Source organism: Homarus americanus, unplaced genomic scaffold (assembly GCF_018991925.1).
Source record: "Homarus americanus isolate GMGI-L3 unplaced genomic scaffold, GMGI_Hamer_2.0 scaffold2539, whole genome shotgun sequence".
NCBI lineage: Eukaryota > Metazoa > Arthropoda > Malacostraca > Decapoda > Nephropidae > Homarus > Homarus americanus.
The window spans coordinates 5260904-5267338 of record NW_024725489.1 but is presented as its reverse complement, the minus strand read 5'-3'; positions in this window follow the sequence as shown (position 1 = coordinate 5267338).

Genomic DNA, 6435 nt, shown 5'->3' with positions numbered 1-6435 from the left:
GCCTCACGCTATGCGAGTTCCCGAGCGCTACAGGCACGTGACAACTGTCTCCTCCACCAGCAGTCATTGAACCAGTTAGTGTGAGAGAAAGTGTGGAAAGTGAAGAAATACTTGGAGTTGTGAATTTTGCCAGCAAGCACTAGGAATGTGTGCAGCATGATGGCAGCTGTCACACCATGGGAACAAAGCCAAAACTCACCTCCAAGAGTGACACTTAATCAGTGTACAAAATAACACAAACGGGGAGAACTGATCCTTGAATTTCTTCCACGAGAGCTGGATGTCGTTCACTGGTCCTTGACAACCAACGGACCTTGCCTATTAAGTTTTTTATGACGACCTGAAATTATATAACTGCTTTAGTAACACTGCATGTACAGTATATGGACACTGTATTTTCCTAGTTACAGTACATATATTAGATAGCATTTTCATACCGAGAAATTTCTCTACAGAGGGCTAAAGGAACCCTATACAGTATTTCACATCCTGTCACCTCAGTGGTTAAGCATGTATGGTGTAGTCGAGTCGCACTGATTCTAATAAATCCTGTCTGAATAATTTCCTCGAAAAAATATTTATATGTCCGCTGAACAAGTGCCAGGAGCATGGATTTTAAAAACTACTTGTCTGGCCCCTAGTCCGCCGGGCACTGTTGATCTTCACCTGGGCCACGTGCCCACCCCCAAAAAAAAAAAAAAAAAAATATATATATATATATATATATATATAATATATATATATATATATATATATATATATATATATATATATATATATATATATATATATATATATATATATATATATATATATATATATATATATATATATATATATATATATATATATATATGGCATCAAAATTCTGAAATTGGTCTGATTTAAAACATTCTCAAACCCTCCTCCTCCCCCCGACCTTCAAGTTGTGTACGCCATTGCCCCCCCCCCAAGAGGTAGATCAGCTACTATAATAGCCCGTCTTATAGGCAGAAGTATTATGTAAATGGTTAATTACATTTGATTTATATACTCTATCACCCTCTGTAACTTTCCACTAGCTATGAGGTAGCATGTTCAGAGCACGTGATAAGGTGTGCCCGGGAAGTCGTGTCACTTAGGTGCTGAGCTAAGGCATTAAGTAGCCGGTTCTCTGGCCACCTGATGCGGGCAGTAGTTTGATATCCTTGACTAGAGGAAGACGTTGTTGAGAGCCATCGTGGATTGAATTGAATTGGATTTTTGAATTGAATTGAAACAGTTTATTTAGCCAGAAAAACACAAATACAGAGTGGATAATAATAACAATATTAACATGGCTGAGCCTGTTGAGAACCTGAGCTCTCTTGTAGGCACCTGATATATACTGTACATTTATCTCAAGGAAGTATTATGCAACATTTAGTATCATCTGGAATAGTACACAGCCTGGTGGTAATAAGAACATGTCAGAATGTTACCACGGTTATCACTTCAATATTTATTAATTTTATTTATTTAAAAAAAATTTAGTTTATTTTTTTATATATACAGTACATAAATTACAGTGGAATTGAAAAACATAAGTATTATGGGGGAGCAGTACAACATAGGTTGTACAGTAATAAGGTTGAACAAGAGGACAGAGCTGTCAGGATTATGTCTAGTTGGCAATTATGTTTTTTGCAGTAGTAATTACTTATCTATTTACATGATAATTTCCGATAAAACGGTTTTTATGGTACAATAAAAGCAGGTACTGTAAATACAGTAGTTGTTACATGAAATATTAATACTCGAGGGAGGACGTCGGATATATTTCCATCTTAACACTCATAGCTACAGTGATTAAGTTACTTTTCCTTTTCTTTTATCCTCTTCACCAAAAGCTCGGCTCGTTAGCCGCTTGGGAGATCGGTCACGTCTCTGTTACGCACTGTTGGCAAGTACTGGGCATGCACCGGCTCCTGAATGTACCTGAACCCGCTCCAGTGTTGGTCAAGTCTTGTCTTGAAAGAGCTCACACTCGGTGCCGTCACAACACTTTCTGGTAGATTGTTCCAAGAGTTTACAACCCTCACTCAGAAAACGTTTGCCCTCAGAGTTTTCTGGACTTGCGGCTTCTTCAATCTTGAGCTGTGACCCCCTTGTGGGGCGAGCGTCCTCCGGCCCTAAGTAAGGACACTCTACTGAATAGTGCCCTTTGAGATGCTTATACACCTCAATTAGGTCACCCCTTGCCCGTCTGTAGTATAAGCTAGGCAAGTTCAGGCGCTCCAATCTCTCAGGGTAGCTGAGGTGCCGAAGTGCAGGCACCAGTCTAGTGGCCCTCCTTGGAACATTTTCAATCAACTGACAGTCCCTAGCATATCTCGGGGACCAGACGGGGTGACAGTACTCCAGATGGGGACGCACTTCACTCTTGAAGATCGTTACGAGGGACGGACCGTCTAGATATCTGAACGACCTTCTTATAAGACCCAATAATTTATTTTCCTGATTTACCTTCTTCTCGTAACGGCCTGAGAACTTCAACTCATTGTCAACTTACACACCTAGGTCCTCCTCACATTCAGTCTCAAATAGCGCAGTTTCTTCATCCCGTTGGGACATATGATACGCCTCCTTACTGTTGGTACGCCCAAGGTGCATCCTCTTACACTTCGTGACATTGAATCTCAGCAGCCATTTCTTCGACAATTCTTGGAGCTCACAGAGGTCCTTCTGCAGCTCTTCACAGTCAGCTTGGTTCTTGATTTCCCGAAATAACTTGGCGTCATCGGCAAACATTTGTATGGAGGAGTGTACGTCAGGCATATCATTTATGAAACAAAAAAACAACAGCGGGCCCAATACACTGCCCTGTGGTACCCCACTTGTGACAGGTACGGATGATGATTTCGTGCCATTAATCACCACACACTGCTTGCGGTCATGTAGAAAGTCTTCTATCCACGCTAGGATATTTGCCCGAATTCCGTACCCTTCCAGTTTGATTTTCAGCCTTTCGTGGGGTACACTGTCGAAAGCCTTGGTAAAATCTAGGTAAATATTGTAAATATTACCACCCCGTTTCAGAATATGGGTCCAAATATCCAATACCTTGAGCTATTGTGTTAAGCAGGAGCGCCCCGGCATAAAACCGTGTCAGCAATCCTTTACAAGGTTGTTTCGTAGATGTTCCATCGCGGCATATCTGATAGTACTCTCAAGTACTTTACATATTATGCTGGTCAAGCTCACCGGTCTATAATTGTTCGTGGAGTGACGATCGCCCTTCTTGAAGATAGGACTCACATGAGCCACTTTCCATTCACTGGGGACCTTTTGTTCATCCAGGCATTTACAAAACAGGATCTTCAGGGGCTCGGCAAGCTCGTTGCACAACTCTCTCTAGGATGCACCATGTCAGGGCCGGGACTCTTATGGACCTTTAGCCTGGACTGTTTATTTCTAATACCCTCTTCTATGAACACAATGTGGGTCAGTGCTGTGTCGAACCGTCTGTCCTCAAACGCAGGAAGGTTAATTGCATCCTCTCTTGTGAACACCGAGGAAAAGAAGCTGTTCAATGCCTCAGCTGTATCATGGTCAGAATCTGCGTAATTACCATCTTCAAGCCTCAGGTCTGATACTCTTACTCGCGTTTTTAATTTCGACTTTGCATAGCGGTAAAACGCCTCTGGGTTTGACTTGACCTCGCTTGCAACCAGCCTCTGGAACTCCTTTTCAGCCCTCCTACACTCTATATTTGCTTGGTTTCTGGCTCTTGCATACATCCTCCTGTCCCACATCTTGAATTTCTGGGTTTTCTTCTTAACTCTGTCGACCGCCGCGTGGTTCATGTGTAGGGATCCCCTCGTATTCCTAGAGGCACTGGGTTTGGTCTTGGGTATATATTTATCTATCAAATGGGTCACTTTACTAGTTATGATATTCAGCGTAGTGTCTGCGTTCTTGTGCCTTAATGAGTCAGGTCATTTGATACCTCTCATCTCTTCCCTCATCCCGTTGTAATTTCCCTTGCAATATTTGCACCGTGGCCTGGCCTTATCCTGAACTAGGTAACAGTTAAATCTGAATGACAACACTATATGGTGACTAGTGCCAACTGGGGCAAGGTGTTCCAGTTTGGCCACCATACCCTCCTCGTTTGTTATGATGAGGTCAAGTGGCTTGGGTGTTTGCTCCCCTCTGTAATGTGTCGGGTCTCTAACATGTTGGAACAGAAAATTATCTCTCAGAGTTTCTACAGAAAGAGTAGCAGGGTTATTCAAGTCATTTGGGGTGAACTCGTTTCTCCAGTCGATGACGCCATAGTTAAAGACCCCCCCATGATAAGGAGGTGGCTAGGGTTGAGCATCGCCGCGTTGTCTATTAAGGCTCTAAGTTCCTTTGATTTAGTGGGCCACAGTTTGGGGATCTGTAGATACATCCGACGATAACTAAGTCCCCTCCCTTTAATCTAATTTTACACCACTTGGACTCTTCAAAAACATCCTCTCCCTGTACCCTCGCCTAAGGCTGGCTCTAAGGTCTTGCCTAGCATAGATAACCACACCCCTCTTGCAAGTTTCTTGAGAAAGGTTCGTAACTGAGTCATATCCAGCAATACTGAACTCACATTCCTCTGGGTCAATTCTCCTGTTCTTGTACAACATTTCTTCAATTCCTACAATATCTGGTTGGTGTACTTTCAGTAGTGTTTCAAACTCTCTCTTATCAAGAAACGTGTCAGTATTAGTGTACATGACATTCAAGCCAGGATTTGTTCTCGGTAACGTTTCTGCTCTTAGTAGTAACCCCCCCCCCCCATTCTCAGAAGCTGCAACATTTGCTAAGTACACTGTACATGTATTTTGCAGGGTGTTGTTAGAAATGTCATTGTTTCCACGGCGCTCGCCTCCTCCTGTCTGATAGGCGGAGCTGGTGCCACCTCCCGGGTGGGGGGTAGAGCGGGTGCCCCCTGGTCCTGTGTCGGCACACTCGCTTCAACTACCCCTCCCCCTGAATATAACTCATGTACACCCGTCCCCGTTCCTCCTTGACTCCTCCCTCTTCTGCTTCAAGTCCTGCAGGAGCTTCTTGTGCTGTTCCCTCTGCATTAACGTGCGATCTGGGTGAATGAATACATCCCGAGATGCCTCGCTCCTTGCTAAGTTTTTTGCCTGCCAAATAACCCGCCATTTTTCCTCCTCGCTCACAAGTGTGATCCTGAGGGGGCGAGGCTTATCCCCCTGCCTTTGTCCCAGCCTCCTCACATCCTGTGGGGTTGATGACATCTTCAGAACCTCTGTACAAATATTTTGAAACTGCATCTTATCGTGTGTTACCTTATTCTCAGTTCCCTCCGCCTGGCTCTCGGTGACTCCAAAAACTATTACATTGTTCCTGCGCTTTTACTTTTATCCTCTTCGCCACTGATCGGCTTGTTAGCCGCCCGGGCGATCGGTCACGTCTCTGTCACGCACTGTTGGCAAATACTGGGCATGCACCGGCTCCTGAATGTACCTGAACCCGCTCCAGTGTTGGTCGTCTTGTCTTGAAAGAGCTCACACTCGGTGCCGTCACAACATTCTCTGGTAGATTGTTCCAAGAGTTTACAATCCTAACTCCGAAAAAGTTTGCCCTCACGGTTTTCTGGACTTGCGGCTTCTTCAATCTTGAGCTGTGACCCCTTGTGGGGCGAGCGTCCGCCAGCTCCAAGTAAGGACACTCAACTGAGTAGTGCCCCCTGAGATTCTTATACACCTCAACTAGGTCTCCCCTTGCCCGTCTGTAGCTGAGGTGCAGGCACCAGTCTGGTGGCCCTCCTTTGAACATTTTCAACCAACTGACAGTCCCTAGCATATCTCGGGGACCAGATGGGGTGACAGTACTCCAGATGGGGAAGCACTTTACTCCTGAAGATCGTTAAGAGGGACGGACCGTCTAGATATCTGAACGACCTTCATATAAGACCCAATAATTTATTTGCCTGATTTACCTTCTTCTCACAATGGCCCGAGAACTTCAGCTCATTGTCAACATACACACCTAGGTCCTTCTCACACACAGTCTCAACTAGCGCATTTTCTTCTTCCCGTTGGGACATATGATACGCCTCCTTTCCGTTGGTACGCCCCAGGTCCATCCTCTTACACTTCGTGACATTGAATCTCAGCAGCCATTTCTTCGACCATTGGAAAAGTTCCCGTTATTCCTCCTCTCCCCTAACAGTAGGTCCGTTAATTTTCATTTCTTCGACACACTTCTTCAGAGTCCCTAGCTGCTGTAGAACCTGTTCTGATCCTGCATTACTCTCCGCCATCCCCCGTGGCCCTGCTAATGCCTCAGCATAACTCCTCTTAGCAACTACCTCCATTCTATCGGATACTTCCTCAGTCTTAGCAAGGATCTCTTTCCCAACTTGCTCTAGTTTGGTAACCAGCAGGGCTCCAGCTTCATCTATTTTCG